We start from the raw sequence: 20339 nt of genomic DNA on the forward strand, positions 1-20339 counted from the left end.
TATCAAACTGTATTTTTTTGTGAAGAATCAACAACAAGTGGGACACAAACATGAAGTGGAACGACATTTATTGGATATTTTTTAACAAATCAAAAACTGACAAATTGGGCGTGCAAAATTATTCAGCCCCTTTACTTTCAGTGCAGCAAACTCTCTCCAGAAGTTCAGTGAGGATCTCTGAATGATCCAATGTTGACCTAAATGACTAATGATGATAAATACAATCCACCTGTGTGTAATCAAGTCTCCGTATAAATGCACCTGCACTGTGATAGTCTCAGAGGTCCGTTAAAAGCGCAGAGAGCATCATGAAGAACAAGGAACACACCAGGCAGGTCCGAGATACTGTTGTGAAGAAGTTTAAAGCTGGATTTGTCACGAATCCCGCTTCCTGAGTCTGTGTTTGCCTGTGTTTCTGGCCTGGAGTGTGTTTCCGGTGTCCTGGAACGCACCCTGTCTGGTTGCCGGGCGAATTAGCTTGTTGGGAGATCGATGTTCACCTGCACCTGTATCCCATCAGTAATCTGCACACCTGTCCTGATCATCACCTCTCCCCTTCAAAAGCTCTGACCTGACATCCATTCCCTGCCGGATCGTTAGCCATGAACAGTATGTTGTGCCCACGAACCAGCCTCCAGTTTATAGAGTTTGTTTTGTTTTGCTTTATTGTTTTGTACGTCTTGCTTGCCTTTAACTTACCACCGTTTGTTTTGTCTACAGCCATTCACCCGGAACCCATAGCCCATCCCTGTCTGCTCGTCGCCAGTGTGTTGTTATCCATTGGATCTGCCTATCCACTCCCATCAACCCACCTCCGCTGCCCGCTCCTCCACCCGGAACTATCTACCTCCACGTTCTCATTGATTAATAAATACTCACCATCTTTATACTCACCTTGTCCTGGTCTGCTTCTGGGTCCAATTCTGGTAAACCCTGACAGGATTTGGATACAAAAAGATTTCCCAAGCTTTAAACATCCCAAGGAGCACTGTGCAAGCGATAATATTGAAATGGAAGGAGTATCAGACCACTTCAAATCTACCAAGACCTGGCCGTCCCTCTAAATTTTCAGCTCATACAAGGAGAAGACTGATCAGAGATGCAGCCAAGAGGCCCATGATCACTCTGGATGAACTACAGAGATCTACAGCTGAGGTGGGAGACTCTGTCCATAGGACAACAATCAGTCGTATATTGCACAAATTTGGCCTTTATGGAAGAGTGGCAAGAAGAAAGCCATTTCTTAAAGATATCCATAAAAAGTGTTGTTTAAAGTTTGCCACAAGCCACCTGGGAGACACACCAAACATGTGGAAGAAGGTGCTCTGGTCAGATGAAACCAAAATTGAACTTTTTGGCAACAATGCAAAACGTTATGTTTGGCGTAAAAGCAACACAGGTCATCACCCTGTCCACACCATCCCCACTGTCAAACATGGTGGTGGCAGCATCATGGTTTGGGCCTGCTTTTCTTCAGCAGGGACAGGGAAGATGGTTAAAATTGATGGGAAGATGGATGGAGCCAAATACAGGACCATTCTGGAAGAAAACCTGATGGAGTCTGCAAAAGACCTGAGACTGGGACGGAGATTTGTCTTCCAACAAGACAATGATCCAAAACATAAAGCAAAATCTACAATGGAATGGTTCAAAAATAAACATATCCGGGTGTTAGAATGGCCAAGTCAAAGTCCAGACCTGAATATAATCGAGAATCCGTGGAAAGAACTGAAAACTGCTGTTCACAAATGCTCTCCATCCAACCTCACTGAGCTTGAGCTGTTTTGCAAGGAGGAATGGGAAAAAATGTCAGTCTCTCGATGTGCAAAACTGATAGAGACATACCCCAAGCGACTTACAGCTGTAATCGCAGCAAAAGGTGGCGCTACAAAGTATAAACTTAAGGGGGCTGAATAATTTTGCACGCCCAATTTTTCAGTTTTTGATTTTGTTAAAAAAGTTTGAAATATCCAATAAATGTCGTTCCACTTCATGATTGTGTCCCACTTGTTGTTGATTCTTCACAAAAAAATACAGTTTTATATCTTTATGTTTGAAGCCTGAAATGCAAAAGGTTGCAAAGTTCAAGGGGGCCGAATACTTTCGCAAGGCACTGTACATGAAGATAGACATAAGACAACAATATAGCAAGGCAGCAACACATGACAACACAGCATGGTAGCGACACAACAGGGTATGGTAGTATGTACCAAACGCACCTGTTTGAGTGTGTCATAAACTGCAATGCTGATGGGTTTTTATGCTCAACAGTTTCCCGTGTGTATCAAGAATGGTCCACCACCCCAAAAGCATCCAGCCAGCTTGATACAATAGTGGCACGCATTGGAGTCAACATGGGCCAGCATCCCCGTTGAATGCTTTCTACACCTTGTAGACTCCACGCTCCAACGACTTGAGGCTGTTCTGAGGGCAAAGTGGGGTGCAGGAATGTGTCACATGCGCCAAATACAACAGGTGTAGTAGACCTTACCGTGAAATGCTTACTTACAAGCCCTTAACCAACAATGTAGTTCAAGAAATAGAGTTAAGAAAATTTTGACTAAATAAACTAAAGTAAAAAAGAAAAGAAAAGGACCTCCCAATAAAATAACAACACCGAGGCTACACACAGGGGGTACCGGTACCGAGTCAATGTGCGGGGGTACAGGTTAGTTGAGGTCATTTGTACATGTAGGTAGGGGTAAAGTGACTATGCATAGATAATAAACAGCGAGTAGCAGTGAGGTAAAATCAAAGGGGGGCGGGGGGTCAATGTAAATAGTCCGGGTGGCCATTTGATCAATTGTTCAGGAGTCTTATGGCTTGTTGGTAGAAGCTGTTGAGGAGCCTTTTGGACCTAGACTTGGTGCTTCAGTACTGCTTGCCGTGCAGTAGCAGAGAGAATAGTCTATGACTTGGGTGCCTGGAGTCTTTGACAATTTTTGGGGCCTTCTTCTGACACCACCTAGTATATAGGTCCTGGATGGCAGGAAGCTTGGTCCCAGTTATGTATTGGGCCATACGCAGTACCCTTTGTAGTGCCTTACGTTCCAATGCCGAGCAATTGCCATACCAGGCAGTGATGCAACCAGTAAGGATGCTCTCGACAGTGCATGTTTAGAACTTTTTGAGGATCTGGAGACCCATGCCAAATCTTTTTTAACTGAACAGTTATGCACGCTCAAGTTTTCTGTTTGTTTTTGTTATTTCTTGTTTGTTTCAAAATAAAAAATATGTTGCATCATGTTGTGTAAATCAAATGATACAAACCGCCCACAAATCTATTTTAATTCCAGGTTGTAAGACAACAAAATAGGAAAAATGCCAAGGGGGTGAATACTTTCGCAAGCCACTGTAGCCTCGTTATTGTTATGTCATTTTATTGTGTTACTTTTTATTTTATTTTTTACTTTAGTTTATTTAGTCAATATTTTCTTAACTCTATTTATTGAACTGCATTGTTGGTTAAGGGCTTGTAAGTAAACATTTCACGGTAACCTATTGTATTTGATGTTTGTGTTTGTGACATGTGTTGTGTTTGATTTGATGTGCATGATTCGGTGTTTGTGTTTGATTTGATGTGCATGCTTTAGTGTTGCTTGCCTTGACGTGAGCAGAAAATGCATTTAGCTCGTCTTGTAGGCTCCCGCCACTGGGTAGCTCGCGGCGGGGTTTCCCATTGCAGTCCATAATAGTTTGCAAGCCCTGCCACATCCAACAAATGTCAGAGCTGGTGTAGTAGGATTCAAACTTAGTTCTGTATTGACGCTTTGCCTGTTTGATGGTTCGTATGAGGGCATTGCAGGATTTCTTCCAAATTAGTGTCCCGCTCCTTGAAAGCAGCAGCTCAAGTCTTTAGCTCGGTTGGGATGTTGCCTGTAATCCACGGCTTCTGGCTGGAAGGGACACAATATGTACGTATGGTTACTGTGGGGGTGACGTCGTCGATGCAGGTTTTGATGAAGACGTTGACTGAATTTGTATACTCCTCAATGCCATTGGAAGAATCATGGAACATATTCCAGTCTGTGCTATCGAAACAGTCCAGTCATGTAGCATCCGCGCCATCTGACCACTTCCGTATTGAGCGAGTCACTGGTACTTCCTGTTTTAGTTTTTGCTTGTAAGCAGAAATCAGGAGATTATAATTAATGTCAGATTTGCCAAATGGAGGGAGACGGAGAGTTTTGTATGCGTCTCTGTGTGGAGTAAAGGTGGTCTTGAGTTTTTTTTCCCTCTGGTTGCACTTGACTTGTGACAAGAAATTAGGTAAAATGGATTTAAGTGTGCGTTTTTAGTAACAGCGTCGGTTTGTGGTGGTAAATAGATGGCTACGAATAATATAGATGAGAACTCTCTTTGTAGATAGTGTGGCCTACAGTTTATCATGTGTACTCTCAGACGAGCAAAACCTCGAGACCTCCTTAATATTAGACATCACGCACCAGCTGTTATTGAAAAATAGACACACACCCCACCCATCGTCTTACAAGATGTAGCTGATCTGTCCTGCCGATTATTATCTGTGTCGATGTTCAGCTACGACTCTGTGAAACATAAGATATTACAGTTTTTAATGTCTCGTTGGTTTGGATAGTCTCGAGCGGAGATCATCCAGTTTATTTTCCTGTGATTGCACATTGGCCAATATAACAGATGGTAGATGCGGGTTACCCACTCACTGACGAATTCTCACAAGGCACTCCGATCTCCGCCCCCTGTATTTCCATCTTTTCTTCACTCGAATTACAGGGATTTGGGCCTGGTCTCGGAGAAACAGTATATGCATCGCGTCGGACTCATTAAAGAAATTTTTTTTGTCCAGTTCGAGGTGAGTAATCGCTGTTCTGATATACAGAAGCTCTTTTCGGTCATAAGAGACGGTACCATCAACATTATTTACAAAATAAGTCACAAACAATGAGAAAAAATGCACAAAATAGCATAGTTGGTTAGTAGCCCCTAAAACGGCTGCCATCCCCTCCAGCACCATTATCCGAATATAAGGAAGGTGTTCCTGTTCCTAATATTTTGTACACTCAGTGTATACCCACAGAGGAATTCTACCCATGTTTTCTCAATCTCTCATGCTTACTTTTACATCTCAACAGACCTCTTCCTTCTCTAGCTCCATATATCACTCTTCTCCTCATATTTCCTCCTTTCTGTGTCTCTCTCTCTCTCTCTCTCTCTCTCCCTCCCTCTCCCTCGCTCTCTCTCTCTCTCTCTCTCTCTCCTCTCTCTCTCTCTCTCTCTCTCTCTCTCTCTCTCTCTCTCACACGCTCTCTCTCTCTCCCTCTCTCTCTTTCTCTCTCTCTCTATCTCTCTCTCTCCCTCTCTCCTCTGTGAAGAGGAAGGTGAAGTTTAAGGAAGTGGGTGAGGATGAGAGAGGGAGGATGAGGGAGAGGTGAGGGTATTCTTCCAGTTTTTGGTTAAGGCCAGATGGCTGGAGAATGGCGTCTGTAGTCCCTGGTCTGTGTGCTCTGCTCCGAGGGCAGAGGAATGTGTGTCTTTTCTTTGGTCTTTGGCTGAGTGGAGAGGCCAAGGGCTGCTGTATAACAATGGATTAGCACCCACATTCCCCCCTAATCTTCCTGTTCTCAGCCTCAGCTGTTCACCCACTGGCCCCGGCCACTACACCACCATGTTGAGCTAACGGTGAACGCTCCCCCTTCCTTAGCAGCCAGAGAGCCAGGTGGACCCACTTGAGAGAGGGCTTCCAGAGGTGAAGGGGGGCAGAGAGGGGAAGATAGGGGCAGAGTGTGTGGAGGAAAGCGGAGAGGGGTAGAGAGGTGGTGGGGGGAGGGCAGAGAGGGATGGAAGAGGGTAGAGGGGAGAGGGGGAAGAAGTGTCCTCCAGACTAAGAGAGGCTTTTCCGGGGAACAGGATAAGAGGGGGGACCCGGGGTCCTCGGATGAATTCTAGGCTACAATGGCTCCATTTGGCCTCAAACAAACGCATCTCAGCCTCCCTATGAGAGGGTCCCTCTTCCCCTCTTCCCTTCTTTTTACCTATCTTATCCTCCCCCCCCCCCTATTTCCTCTCCTCCTCTCTTACCCTCTTCTCCCCCCAGCTAGCACATAACGTGCTGAGAACCATATGTTTCTTAGAGCTTGGTGAGAGCTTGCTTGTTCTACGTTAATTTAGCATACAAACTTCCCACAACTTTCTGGGAATGGTGCAGGATAGTTTGGCTTTGGAGCGTTCACAGCACACTTAAGGAACGTGGCAAAATAACATTATTTTCTTAGTATTTCATTACTTTAACAGAACGTTTAAGTTCAAACATGGTTACATTTAATTTCAATTTTGTTAATGTTCTCGGAACATTCTCCAACTGGTTTGGAGAATTCGGTGTCCTGTGTGAATCTAAGTGTGCGTTCTCTCTCGGAGGACCTGAGCCCTAGGACCATGCCCCAGGACTACCTGACATGATGACTCCTTGCTGTCCCCAGTCCACCTGGCCGTGCTGCTGCTCCAGTTTCAACTGTTTTACCTTATAATTATTCGACCATGCTGGTCATTTATGAACATTTGAACATCTTGGCCATGTTCTGTTATAATCTCTACCCGGCACAGCCAGAAGAGGACTGGCCACCCCACATAGCCTGGTTCCTCTCTAGGTTTTTTCCTAGGTTTTGTCCTTTCTAGGGAGTTTTTCCTAACCACCGTGCTTCTACACCTGCATTGCTTGCTGTTTGGGGTTTTAGGCTGGGTTTCTGTACAGCACTTTGAGATATCAGCTGACGTACGAAGGGCTATATAAATAAATGTTATTTTATTTTATTTTTGACATTGGGAACATTCTCAAACAGTTCAGAGAACGTTAAGAAACAAAATTCTTCTGTGGGAATTTCAGTACTTCAGCATAATGTTTCTTACAGATTTCCTCATGGTTCTATTTGAAGTCATCTTCTCAAATTGTTCCAAGAATTTTAAGACACACAGTTCTTCTGTGGGAACTTCAGTTATTCAGCATAACATTTCCTACATGTTTCCTTATAGTTCTTTTCAAGTCATGTCCTCAAATTGTTCTGAGAACATTAAGAAAACTTTCCATAAAATTGTTTGAGTAACATCCAGAGAACATTCTAAGTATGTTATTCAAAAATATTTATACAATGGGTGGGTCTAATCCTGAATGCTGATTGGTTAAAATCGCATTCCAGCCAGTGTCTGTTCAACAATTTACCACCGGCTAAATTTATGACATTAAATTGCTTATTTGGAATAGAATAGAATAAAACTTTGTTGTCCATCCAGGCTCTCCACCAACACAGATGACCATACCAGACTGTCATATTGAATGTGAGGATGTTCTCCACCAACACAGATTACCATACCAGACTGTCATATTGAATGTGAGGATGCTCTCCACCAACACAGATTACCATACCAGACTGTCATATTGAATGTGAGGATGCTCTCCACCAACACAGATGACCATACCAGACTGTCATATTGAATGTGAGGATGTTCTCCACCAACACAGATTACCATACCAGACTGTCATATTGAATGTGAGGATGTTCTCCACCAACACAGATTACCATACCAGACTGTCATATTGAATGTGAGGATGCTCTCCACCAACACAGATTACCATACCAGACTGTCATATTGAATGTGAGGATGCTCTCCACCAACACAGATTACCATACCAGACTGTCATATGAGGATGTGAGGATGTTCTCCACCAACACAGATTACCATACCAGACTGTCATATGAGGATGTGAGGATGCTCTCCACCAACACAGATTACCATTTTTATTGTATTTTTTTTACCTTTATTTTACTAGGCAAGTCAGTTAAGAACCAATTCTTATTTTCAATGACGGCCTAGGAACAGTGGATTAACTGCCTGTTCAGGGGCAGAACGACAGATTTGTACCATGTCAGCTCGGGGATTCGAACTTGCAACCTTTCGGTTACTAGTCCAACGCTCTAACCACTAGGCTACCCTGCCTCCCCACCAGACTGTCATATTGAAGGTGAGGATGCTCTCCACCAAGCTGCTGTACACCCTCTCCAGAACATCCTGGCTGACCCCAACCACTTTCATTTCCTGATTTAGAGCAGGCTTTGGCTTGCTTTACAAAAAAATACAGTCTGCATTCTATGTAAAACTCAGCTTGTTATCAATTTGTGTCCCTAGGTATTTAAAACACTCAACCATCTCCATTGGTTGGTCATTCAGAGAGAGTGGTTGGGACATTGGTAAGTTGTTGCCATTGATTATCAGCTCCTTTGTCTTTTCCACATTGATGTGGAGGCCACTTGACCAGCAACATTCTTGAAGGTTGTTGGTCTGTTTAAAACAGCTGTTCCCATCTTAAAAAAAGAGTCCTATCAGAGAGATGTCATCCGCCTACTTAAAAAGGCTCACATTGTTTCCTCTAGTTAGTGTAGATAGAGAACAACAACGGTGAAATAACTCACACCTGGGGCGCCCCTGTGTTCAGGGTGAGTTCATCAGAGAGAGCCCCATTCAGGAGGACCCTCTGGGGGCGGTCAGTAAAAAGTCCTTGATTCAACCTGCGAGGCCTCAGTTGACATTCAGGTCCAGTAGTCGTTTCAGCAGTGTGTGTTTTTGCATTGTATTGAAATCTGAACTAAAATCAATAAATTAAATAGTGTATCTGCATATGATTCTGCATGTTGAAGGTGACTAGCCACCATGTTCACGAAGGTCAGAGTAGCGTCCTCAGTCACTGTCTGTGCTTTATAGGCAAACTGTAACAGGTCCAGTTGGTCTGCTATGGAAAGTGTAAAGGTCCTTACTAACAACCCTTTCCATGCATTTGGCCAAAAGGGGGTGAGGGCCACAGGTTGAAAGTAATTTGGTGATTTGGCCCCTGACTTCTTAGGCACCGGTACAATGATCTACACCTTCCAGGATTTTGGCACTGTACAGATGCTCAGCAGGAGTTGAAACAGCCATGTGAGAACTCCCTTGAGCTGGTCGGCACAGACCTTCAGTACTTTGCCCTGTAGTCCGTCTGGCCCGGTGCTTTGTGTGGCTTAATATTTAACAAGCATGAGGTCACCTCGTTCTCTGTTATCTGGACAGGAGAGGACTTGGGGAACTCTCACATATTTGTTTACATTCGTCTTTAAAATCGACGGAATCAAATCTTCCATTAAAACACTTTAGGTCATTTACAAAGGATGAACAGTCTGCCATATTATTGTTCTCTCTTTTCTTTTCTCTTCCCATCAGTGCATGAAGCCCTTCCCATGCTTGTCTTGGACTGCCTGTGCAGAACCTCTGCTCCAGTTTATCCTTGAAGTCATTATATGCTTTCCATATTTTTGACCTGAATACATTTTCTTTCTCCTTTACAGCATCAGCATCTCCTTTCAGGTAATGCAAACTTCATTTCATTGAGGAAGTCTATTTTCAAGTCTTTAGAAACCCAGGGCTTGTTGTTCAGAAATACTCTGACAGTTTTTGTGTTAATGACAGTATCCTCACAGAACTGGATATAAGATGTAATACTGTCTGTCACCTTGTGGGGATCCCTGCACGAGTCAAAGAACACCTCCTGTAACATGTACACTGGGAGTCGGAAAGCAAGTTCACGGAGTGCATCATTTAATAAACAAATGAACAAAACAAGAAACACGAACAATGCACAGACAGGAAACTGAAACAGAAACAATGACGCCTCTGGAATGAACCAAAGGGGGGGACATATATAGTGAAGGTAATCAAGGAGGTGATGGAGTCCAGGTAAGTGTCATTATGCGCTGATGCATATAACGATGGTGACAGGTGTGCGCCATAATGAGCAGCCTTTTGACCTGGAGGCCAGAGAGGGAGCACACGTGACACTTCCCAGTCTGTGATGTCTGTTCCATCTGAATGCACAATCCACTGTTTCATCAGCCCAGCCAGGCAATTTATAAACTTGATCTCCACTATAAAAAACATTACCTCACATTTCTTTTAGACTAACATTTAGTTTTCAAAAGTGGAAATTTGTATAAACATTGATGTCTGTCTCTCTGACATTTGCAACATTGTTTCAATATTCAAATCTCCAGCTGTCCCATAGTAATGACCATGTTGGGAGTTGGGATGAGACAGAAAGGTAGGCAACGTTTCTCAGCCAATTGAAATCATGAATCAGCATCATTTTTATGGACATATACAAAGAAATGTCAATTTAAAAAAAATAAAACGAAATGTGCAGCTTGTTTGCAGTCTTTCCAGTTCCAGTTTGAAGTGATTGTGTTAGCTGTGTTGTTGGTCAGCTCCTCTGAACAACAGTGTCCTAATGATCGTGCCTCATTAGCTCATTGGTATGTAGAGTGACTTTTTCCACATTTTCTTAGGTTAAAGCCTTATTCTAAAATTAATTAAATAGTTTTTCCCCTCACACAATACTCCCTAATGACAAATAAAACAAAGGTTTTTAGACATTTTTAGTTAAACTGAAATATCACATTTACATACGTTTTCAGACCCTTTACTCAGTACTTCTTTGAGCACGTTTGGCAGTGATTACAGCCTTGAGGCTTCTTGGGTACGATGTTACAAGCTTGACACACATGTATTTGGGGAGTTTCTCCCATTTTCTCTGCAGATCCTCTCAAGCTCTGTCAGCTTAGATGGGTAGCGTTGCTGCACAGCAATTTTCAGGTCTCTCCAGAGATGTTCGATCAGGCTCTGGCTAGGCCACTCAAGGACATTCAGAGACCTGTCCTGAAGCCACTCCTGCATTGTCTTGGCTGTGTGCTTAGGGTCATTGTCCTGTTGGAAGGTGAATCTTCGCCCTAGTCTGAGGCCCTGAGTGCTCTGGAGCAGGTTTTCATTAAGGATCTCTCTGTACTTTGCTCCATTTATCTTTACCTCGATCCTGACTAGTCTCCCAGTCCCTGCCCCTGAAAAACATCCCCACAGCATGATGCTGCCACCACCATGCTTCACCATAGGGATGGTGCCAGGTTTCATCCAGACATGATGCTTGGCATTCAGGCCAAAGAGTTCAGTCTTGTTTCATCAGACCAGAGAATTTTGTTTCTAATGGTCTGAGAGTCTTTAGGTGGCTTTTGTCAAACTCCAAGCAGGCTGTCATGTGCCTTTTATTGAGGAGTAGCTTCCATCTGGTCACTCTACCTTAAAGGCCTGATTGGCGGAGTGCTGCAGAGATGGTTATCCTTCTGGTAGGTTTTCCCATCTCCACAGAGGAACTCTAGAGCTCTCTCAGAGTGACCATTGGGTTCTTGGTCACCTCCCTGACCAAGGCCCTTCTCCTTGTTTGCTCAATTTGGTCAGGCAGCCAGCTATAGGAAGTCTTGGTGGTTCGAAACTTCTATAATTTAAGAATGATGGAGGCCACTGTGTTCTTGGGGACCTTCAATGCTGCTGCGCTCTACAGACAATTCCTTCGACCTCATGGCTTGGTTTTGCTTGGCTTGGTTTTTGCATAGCCAAGGCTCTGAATACTTATGAAAATAAGGTATTTCTGTTTTGTCTAAAACCTGTTTTCACTTAGTCATCATGGGGTATTGTGTGTAGATTGCTGATTTTTAATTATTTATCCATTTATCCATTATCCATTTTAGAATAAGGCTGTAATGTCACAAAATGTGGAAAAAGTCAAGGGGTCTGATTACTTTCTGAAGGCCCTGTATCTAAATATATGTCACTAGAAAACAGCTTAAACAAATACAAATGCAGCTACTTTGATGTTATTCTGGCTGCACTTTTTGACGTGACTGTAAGTTATCCGTAGTTGGCTGGCTAGCAAGCAAGGGATAAGAACGTTGCCAGCCAGTGTGGCAATGGAATACACTCATGAAAATAACATTTTTAATGAAAATATGTCAAATATTATTTGAATATGTTGCTAACCCGTTGTATTAAAGAAATAATGCCTGAGATGCAGATGTTTGGAGGATATATTGGCATGGGTGTTGTTAGGCCCGAGACCAAGTCGAGAACCGGCAAACAGTGCCAATATCCTCCAAACACCGGCTTCTCTGGCATTATCACTTAAATACATTCCATTCTTAGAATTTAAAAAAACTCTCTCTATCCTCTATCATGGCATGTTCAGGCACATTCTTTATTTCTGTTCTCAGAACATTAAAAAATGTTCTGTTTTACAGGTCAGGAAATGTATGGCTTTGTTCCCACAACCAATGTGAAACCAAAAACATACGCATCCCCACAACTTCCAAGGAAACAAATGTGCGAGCTGAGTCTGGTCCCTTTGAGGTGGTGTGATGGGGTGCTTTGCTGGTGACACAGTCTGTGATTTATTTAGAATTCAAGGCATATTTGACCCAACACACCTCCAGGCTGTGTAAGGGCTATTTGGCCAAGAAGGAGAGTGATGGAGTGCTGCATCAGATGACCTGGCATTCACAATCGCCCAACCTCAACCCAATTGAGATGGTTTGGGAAAAGCAGCCAACGCCTGCTCAGCATAAGTGGGAACTCCTTTAACTTATTATGGCAGCAGGGGCAGTATTGCGTTCTTGGATGAAAAGGTGCCCATTGTAAACGGCCAGCTCCTCAGTCTCAGTTGCTAATATATGCATATTATTATTAGTATTGGATAGAAAACAGAACTCATATTGCAGGCAAAAACCTGAGAAATTCCACTTCCTGTTTGTATTTTTTCTGGGGTGGCATATTTTCAACCAAGCTCTCATTGAAATTACAGGGAGATATGGATGAGTTTTCACTTCCTACGCCTTCCACTAGATGTCAACAGTCAATAGAACTTTGTCTGATGACTCTAATGTGAAGGGGGGTCGAATGAGACAGGAAATAGTCACCACTGCCACGAGTTGACCATGCTTTCACCATGCGCGTTCACAGGGGAAGGACCTGCGTTCCACCGGTCATCTGAAGTCATTCTAATTCTCCGGTTGGAATGTTATTCAAGATATATATAAACAACAATCTGAAGATTGATTCAGTACATCGTTTGACATGTTTCTACTGACTGTTACGGACCTTTTGGACATTTCGTCACGTTATAGTGGACGCGCTTTGTGACTTTGGAATTGTTTACCAAACGCGCTAACCAAAGTAGCTAATTGGACATAAATAACGGACATTTTTTAACAAATCAAGCATTTATTGTGGACCTGTGATTCCTAGGACTGCATTCTGATGAAGTTCTTTAAAGGTAAGGAAACATTTATCATGTATTTTCTGGTTTCTGTTGACTTCAACATGGCGGCTAATTTGGTTTCTGTTCTGAGCTCCGTCTCAGATTATTGCATGGGTTGCTTTTTCCGTAAACTTTTTTTTGAAATCTGACACAGTGGTTGCATTAAGGAGAGGTATATCTATAATTCCATGTTTATAACTTGTATTATCATCTACATTTATGATGAGTATTTCTGTTGCAACAATGTGGCTATGCAAAATCACTTGATGTTTTTGGAACTAGTGAATCTAATATGCCAATGTAAACTCAGATTTGTTGATATAAATATGAACTCAAACAAAACATGCATGTATTGTGTAACATGAAGACTATGAGTGTCATCTGATGAAGGTAATTCAAGGTTAGTGATTAATTTTATCTCTATTTCTGCTTTTTGTGAATGCTATATTTCACTGGAAAATGGCTGTGCTTATTGTGGTTTGGTGGAGACCTAACATAATCGTTGGTAGTGCTTATGCTGAAAAGCATATTTGAAATTGGACACTTTGGTGGGATTAACAACATGATTTCCTTTAAAAGGATATAAGACACATGTATGTTTGAGGAATTGTAATTATGAGATTAGATTTCTGTGGTTTGAATTTGGCGCCCTCTATTTTCACTGGTAGTTGTCATATCGATCCCGTTAGCGGGATTGCAGCCATAACAAGTTTAAGACCATTGGAAAAGCATTCCAGGTGAAGCTGGTTGAGAGAATACCAAGAGCGTGCAAAGCTGTCATCAAGGCCAAGGGTGGCTACTTTGAAGAATCTCAAATATAAAATATATTTTGATTTGATTCCATATGTGTTATTTCATGGTTTTGTTGTCTTCACTACTTTTCTCCAATGTAGCATTTAGTAAAAATAAAGAAAAATCTATGAAGGAGTAGGCGTGTACAAACTTCTGACTGGTACTGTATATTTTTTCCTTCCTACTGGTCCCCTGTGGGAATTGAACCCTCACCCCTGCATTGCAAGCACCATGCTCTACCAACTGAGCCACACATTTTACAGGTGAAGTAACCAAACTGCATCTCCATGCCAATCATTTGATTGATCTCAATCAGTTTCGTGGGAATATTAATTTAGATCTTCTTACATTCCTGTTTCGTAAGTGAATTAGAGAAGATGGTGTCAACAAACTATTAGCCTTTCTTGTATGAGAATACTTTTCTGGCTATTAAGCTTCAGCTAACCATCCTAACAGTCCTAACAGTCCTAACAACCATCCTAACAGTAATGCTGTAGGCCTACTATGCTATTTGGTTCTGTTATGTAAAATCCTAATGAATCATTAAGTAATCTTGAGAGACATTGATTCAGCTTTGATCCAACTTTACTAAACGAGCACCATTGTGAGAAGTGACAAATTCCATTTGTTATAATAACAATAAGCGATGAGTATGACTTTTAGGCGTAGGCAACAGATCTGGATGAGATGTAATTTTCAGCGATTGGAGAGCCCTTTGTGGTGCTGAAAGGACAGCTCCAGGATCACTCATTGATGTTGAAGAAGTTGACCCAACATGTGGTGCTGAAAGGACAGCTCCAGGATCACTCAATGATGATAAAGAAGTTGAACCAATATGTGGTGCTGAAAGATAGCTGAAGGATAGCGCTATCATTCGGCCAGTTCAGGAACGAACGATAAAAATTAGCAGGTGGCCCATAGCTTAATAAGCCCACGTCTACATGGTATAGCTATTTTTGGGCTATAGCCTAATAATGTAAATACAAATAGAAAATACACCCCTTGACTTTTTCTACATTTTGTTGTGTTACAAATTGGATTAAAATGGATTTAATTGTCATTTCTTTTGCCAACGATCTACACAAAGTACTCTGTACTGTCAAAGTGGAAGAAACAACATTTTTTTTACTAATGGAAAATAAAACACAAATATATCTTGATTATATAAGAATTCAACCCCCTGAGTCAATACATGTTAGAATCACCTATGGCAGAAATTACAACTGTCTTTCTGGATAAGTCTTTAAGAGCTTTGCACACCTGGATTGTACAATATTTGTCCATTGTCCTTAAAAAATGTATCAAGCTCTGTCAAGCTGGTTGTTGATCATTGCTAGACAGCCATTGTCAAGTCTTACAATAGATTTCCACACCGATATAAGACAAAACTGTAATTAGGCCACTCAGGAACATTCAATGTCATCTTGGTAAGCAACTCCAGTGTATATTTGGCCTTTGTGTTTTAGATTATTCTCCTTTTGAAAGGTGAATTTGTCTCCCAGTGTCTGTAGGAAAGCAAAACTGATCCAGGTTTTCCTCTAGGAATTTGCCTGTGCTTAGCTCTGTTCTGTTTTTCTTTTATCATGATACATCCACCTCCATTCATAAAATTATGAAGAGTGGTACTCAGTGATGTGTTGTATTGGATTTTACCCAAACATAACACTTTGTATTCAGGAAAAAACATTCATTTATTTTCCACATTTTTGCAGTTTTACTTTAGTGACTTATTCCAAACAGGATGCATGTTTTGGAACATTTTTGTTCTGTACAGGCTTCCTTCTTTTCACTCTCTCAATGTTATTATTGTGGAGTAACTACAATGTTGTTGATCCATCCTCAGTTATCTCCTATCACAGCCATTGAACTCTGTAACTGTTATAGGTCGTTATCAGTAAAACATCACGATAGCATTCCATTTGGCTGTTAAGGTTAAGGAAACTCCAGCTTCGCTAAAACCATTGACAACTAATGTATGTGTCGTTAAATAAATGTTATAACTATTTGGTTTTGATATCATCACCTCTTGAAGAGCAGTCAAAACTACACATTTCAGATTATTCCACATTTATCTCTATCATCAGTTATACAGCTGGCTAACCGGCAAAGCAAACAGTCTAGCATTCTAGCATTCTCTGCTCTCTGCTTTTTTAAATGAAAGATAGGCGTGCAGGCAACTTCTCTCCAAGCAATGCTCCGAATGGCTTTAAAGGTAGCTAACCATTGTGCTTAACAGCCATTAAATTTGAATTGAGATTGGAATTCTGGTCTATTTTTTTGTAGCCTACTTTTTGGTTTTGAGCTAGGGTATGGTGACTGTGATTGTTCAGCCAAAGTCCATGTCACCTTTTTCATTGTTTTATTTTGATATAAAATACATATTTTTGTGTGTGTTCATTTCAACCAGCCAACCCAAAGAAAAAATGGTTGCGCCCATCTGGTATTTGCCAGAATTGCCAGATGGTTAATCGACCCCTTGATTTAACATGCTATAACATACATTGACCAAGTAGTGAATACAAATCACTACTAAGTAGAATTTCAGGAAATTCCTTTTAAAACAGTCAGAAAATCAAGCTTTTGGTGTGGTGTATTAATGCATCTCAATACACTATAACAAAAATGCATTATTACCTCCACTTGGCCCAGTTCATATTTCCAATTGCCCACCCTGACATACCAAGCTATGTAGGCTAAATATCCCTAGTAGGCCTACAGCAACTTCCAGAGAGAGTCGGGCTCCTTGGGCTTTGTGGTGGCCACATGGTTTGGGTGAACGGCAGAACAGTGTCGCCATAACCAAGTAGTCACATATTGTTCTGGGTATCTCTGTGCAAAAGGGTTCCGTGGCGATTTATGAACATCAAGGCAGACACACAGCAATTGTTTTTCAACATTCTGATTGGCCAAAGGGGTCAAGCCTCCATCAGGCCTCAGTGTACACACATAGCCCATAGTTCTTCATCGTTCTCACCACCGCCAGAGAGAAGACATGGAAGAAACCTCCATTTACATTTCACTACAATTAACTCTAGGCTGCTATACATATTTGGTTTGTCATTCTACATTTTTAATGTAATTTTTGTTGTAATTAAATATAAATAATTTAGAATTTATCAGAATGAATTTTCCAGAAATATACTGAACAAAAATATCAACACAACATGCAACAATTCAAAGATTTGTTTCTGAGTTGGAGTTCATATAAGGAAATCAGTGAATTGAAATATGTTCATTAGGCCTCATCTATGGATTTCACATGACTGGGAATACAGATATGAATTTGTTGGTCACAGATACCTTAAAAAAGAGAGGGGCGTGGATCAGAAAACCAGTCTGTGTCTGGTGTGACCACCATTTTCCTAATGCAGCGCAACCTTTTTTTAATTTCACCTTTATTTAACAAGGTAGGCCAGTTGTGAACAAGTTCTCAATTACAACTGCGACCTGGCCAAGATAAAGCAAAGCAGTGCAATAAAAACAACAACACAGAGTTACACATGGGATAAACAAAAGTACAGTCAAAAACACAATAGAAAAGTCTGTATTCAGTGTATGCAAATGAAGTAAGGAGGTAAGGCAATAAATAAGCCATAGTAGCGAAGTAATTACAATTTAGCAATTAACACTGGAGTGATAGATGTGCAGATGAGGATGTGCAAGTAGAAATACTGGTGTGCAAAAGAGCAGAAAAACAAAAACAAATATGGGGAGGAGGTAGGTAGTTGGTTGGATGGGCTATTTACAGATAGGCTGTGTACAGCTGCAGCGATCGGTAAGCTGCTCTGACAGCTGATGCTTAAAGTTAGTGAGTTAGTTAGTCCAACTTCAGTGATTTTTGCAATTCGTTCCAGTCATTGGCAGCAGAGAACTGAAAGGAAAGAAGGCCAAAGGAGGTGTTGGCTTTGGGGATGACCAGTGAGATATACCTGCTGGAGCGTGTGCTACGGATGGGTGTTGTTATCGTGACCAGTGAGCTGAGGTAAGGTGGAGCTTTACCTAGCAAAGACTTATAGATGGCCTGGAGCCAGTGGGTTTGGGGCTTTGGTGACAATACGGATGGCACTGTGATAGACTGCATCCAATTTGCTGAGTAGTGTGTTGGAGGCTATTTTGTAAATGACATCGCTGAAGTCAAAGATCAGTAGGATAGTCAGTTTTATGAGGGTATGTTTGGCAGCATGAGTGAAGGAGGATTTGTGGCAAAATAGGAAGCAGATTTAATTTTGGATTGGAGATGCTTAATTTGAGACTGAAAGGAGAGTTCACAGTCTAGCCAGACACCTAGGTATTTATAGTTGTCCACGTATTCTAAGTCAGAACCGTCCAGAGTAGTGATGCTAGTCGGGCAGGTGGGTGCGGGCAGCGATCGGTTGAAGAGCATGGATTTCTTTTTACTAGCATTTAAGAAAAGTTGGAGGCCACGGAAGGAGTGTTGTATGGTGTTGAAACTCATTTGTAGGTTTTATAACACAGTGTCCAAATAAGGGACAGATGTATACAGAATGGTGTCATCTGTGTAGAGGTGGATCAGAGAATCACCAGCCACAAGAGCGACATCATTGATGTATACAGAGAAAGGGTCGGCCTGAGAATTGAACCCTGTGGTGCCCCCATAGAGACTGCCAGAGATCCAGACAACCGGCCCTCCGATTTGACACACAGAACTCTATCTGAGAAGTAGTTAGTGAACCAGGCGAGGCAATCATTAGAGAAACCAAGGCTGTTGAGTCTGCCAATAAGAATGTGGTGATTGACAGAATCAAAAGCCTTGGCCAGGTCGATGAAGAAGGCTGCACATTACTGTCTTATATCGATAATATCATTTAGGACCTTGAGCGTGGCTGAGGTGCACCCATGACCAGCTTGGACACCGGATTGCATAGCGGAGAAGGTACGGTGGGATTTGAAATGGTCTGTGATCTGTTTGTTCACTTGGCTTTCTAAGACTTTAGAAAGTTAGGGCACGATGGATATAGGTCTGTAACAGATTGGGTCTAAATTGTCTCCCCGTTTGAAGAGGGGGATCACCGCTTTCCCATCTTTAGGAATCTCAGATAATACAAAAGAGCAGACTAGTAATAGGGGTTGCAACAATGGCGGCGGATAATTTTAGGAAGAGAGGGTCCAGATTGTCTAGCTCAGCTGTTTAGTAGGGATCCAGAATTTGCAGCTCTTTCAGAACATCAGCTGTCTGGATTTGGGTGAAGGAGAAGCGCGGGGGGGGGGGACTTGGGCCAGTTGCTGCGGTGGGTGCAGAGCTGTTGGCTGGGTTTGGGGTAGCCAGGTGGACAGCATGGCCAGCCGTAGAGAAATGCTTCTTGAAATTCTCGATTATCGTGGATTTATCGGTGATGATAGTGTTTCCTAGCCTCAGTGCAGTGGGCAACTGGGAGGAGGTACTCTTATTCTCCATGGACTTTACAGTGTCCTAAAACTTTTTGGAATTAGTGCTGCAGGATGAAAATTTCTGTTTGAAAAAGCTAGCCATTGCTTTCCTAACTGACTGTGCATATTGGTTCCTTACTTCCCTGAAAAGTTGCATAGCGCGGGGACAATTTGATGCTAATACAGAACGCCACAGGCTGCTTTTGTGCTGGTCAAGGGCAGTCAAGTCTGGAGTGAACCAAGGGTTATATCTGTTCTTATTTCTACATTCTTTGAAAGGGGCATGCTTATTTAAAATGGCGAGGAGAGAACTTTTTAAGAACAACCAGGCATCCTCTACTGACGGGATGAGGTCAATATCCTTTCACCATACCCGGGCCAGTTTGATTAGAAAGGCCTGCTCGCTGAAGTGTTTTAGGGAGCATTTGACAGTGATGAGGTGTGGTCATTTGACCCATTACGGATGCAGTCAATGAGGCAGTGATCGCTGAGGTCCTGATCGAAAACAGCAGAGATGTTTTTTGTGGGCAAGTTTGTCAGGATGATATCGATGAGGGTGCCCATGTTTACGGATTTGGGGTTGTACCTGGTAGATTCCTTGATAATTTGTGTGAGATTGAGGGCATCTAGCTTAGATTGTGGGGTGTTAAGCATATCCCAGTTTAGGTCACCTAACAGTACGAACTCTGAAGATAGATGGGGGCAATCAATTCACATAGACCTGGATAGTATGATAGAACTCTGCAGCCTATCTCTACAGTGGATTGCAACTCCGCCCCCTTTCTATCTTGATGGAAAATGTTGTAATTGGGGATGGAAATGTCAGAATTTTTGGTGGCCTTCCTAAACCAGGATTCAGACACGGCTAGGACATCACAGTTGGTGGAGTGTGCTAAAGCAGTGAATAAATATAACTTAGGGAGGAGGCTTCTGATGTTAACATGCATGAACCCAAGGCTTGCACAGTTACAGAAGTCAACAAATGATAGCACCTGGGGACACACAAGGCCTGGGTTAACCTCTA

General features: G+C 42.2%; 1 long non-coding RNA gene across 1 annotated transcript in view; it reads left to right on the forward strand.

Moving 5' to 3' along the window:
• LOC135541096 (uncharacterized) overlaps positions 1–4811 on the forward strand; it is a 7605-nt gene extending 2794 nt beyond the window's left edge. The window contains exons 2-3 of the long non-coding RNA XR_010455915.1: positions 2272–2475; positions 4753–4811. This is a non-coding gene — a long non-coding RNA (uncharacterized LOC135541096). The remainder of the gene's footprint in view (positions 1–2271; positions 2476–4752) is intronic.
• The last annotated feature ends 15528 nt before the right edge of the window (positions 4812–20339 follow it).

The sequence above is a fragment of the Oncorhynchus masou genome, chromosome 6 (assembly GCF_036934945.1).
Source record: "Oncorhynchus masou masou isolate Uvic2021 chromosome 6, UVic_Omas_1.1, whole genome shotgun sequence".
In the NCBI taxonomy this organism is placed as follows: Eukaryota; Metazoa; Chordata; class Actinopteri; order Salmoniformes; family Salmonidae; genus Oncorhynchus; species Oncorhynchus masou.